A 1191-nucleotide genomic window follows, 5' to 3' on the forward strand; every position below is an offset into this window, starting at 1 on the left:
AAAGAGGGGCGGGGGTGGTGGTTGGGGGGGGCACACAGTCTGTCAAATCTCTGGTTTCTTTCCTCACACCTTAAACGTTTCTTCCGTCTCCTGGTTTTTTTTCTTTTCCCTAAAGTACTGTACGATGGTACGTGTTCTCTGCGTCTGTCCTGACACCTGCGCCGTCTGCTGGGAAATGCTAATGCTACGTATACAGTAACAGAACACGAACATGAACGCTGGTCTACATGCCAATGTGTCCTTGGATGAGACATCGTAGGCACAGTTACTCAGCCTTCGACCAGATAAATGTGGACGTTTGTATCAAAAATATTTGCGTATCACGATACAGGGGCAACGATACGATATATCGCGATACTATAGGCACGACATTATTTTTTCAGTGTAACTGTCTCCTCACCCCGCCTGGTTCCATTAGGAACTGCGTTCTGTCTGTTCTCTGCTAGCGTCTCCCGTCCGTTCACCCTCTCATCAGTCGTTTTCTTCTGTCGCTGTTACATTTTTCCATTTTCAAAGTGTCACTCTCCGTTTGATTTCTTCACTTCTTCCTTCATTCCCTCCCCGGACTTCCTGTCAACCAGGAGCACTGGAGATTTAGTTTTCCCAAATCACACACATGTAGTGAGTAATAGTGAATCAAACATCGACAACGAAATGATTGATTTTTTTTTTCCATTCAAGTTACATAAAAACACACAGAAGAAAAAGGAAAAGCTTGAGGCAAAGTTTACTTTTATGATTCCAAAAAATATATATTGAATTGTGAAGCTATTAAAAAATAAAAACTATATTCTCTAAGAGGCCCAGAGGTTCAGAGAATTAGATTTTTTTTAATGTAATATAAAATATATATTTAGATGAGAAGACTACAGTGAATGTGCTGTGGTAAGAAGTTTTGTCTTTTTTTTTTTGCCAACGACATTTCACCTGATTGTCCCCGAACCAAAGTACTGTATCATTTAAAAACAAATTTTACTGGAAACGAAAAAAATAAAAAAAATGAAAATACAATATTTGAAGAACTTCTAAATTGCGTTTGACACATTTAGGAAATATCTTCAGCTTCAGTAATTTGCTCTCCGTAGGAAGTGTTAAAATGAATTTCTTGATCAGTTCCCTGAGTGATTTCTGATTAGGCTAAAAGTGATTTTGGCTAAAAGTGAGTTCCTCCCACTTCACTTTTACATTTAA

The 1191-nt window shown here is 38.5% G+C and overlaps 1 protein-coding gene and 1 long non-coding RNA gene across 2 annotated transcripts in view; one reads left to right on the top strand and one right to left on the bottom strand.

Annotated features, from left to right (window-relative positions):
* Positions 1-1191, top strand: part of LOC103383432 (uncharacterized) — an 83110-nt gene that overhangs the window by 68895 nt on the left and 13024 nt on the right. The gene's annotated exons all lie outside the window — the stretch shown is intronic.
* The window catches only part of LOC103383431 (protein phosphatase 1 regulatory subunit 29-like), a 150422-nt gene that overhangs the window by 68834 nt on the left and 80397 nt on the right, over positions 1-1191 (bottom strand). The window lies entirely within an intron of this gene.

The sequence above is a fragment of the Cynoglossus semilaevis genome, chromosome 9 (genome assembly GCF_000523025.1).
Source record: "Cynoglossus semilaevis isolate Cse_v1.0 chromosome 9, Cse_v1.0, whole genome shotgun sequence".
NCBI classification, from domain to species: domain Eukaryota; kingdom Metazoa; phylum Chordata; class Actinopteri; order Pleuronectiformes; family Cynoglossidae; genus Cynoglossus; species Cynoglossus semilaevis.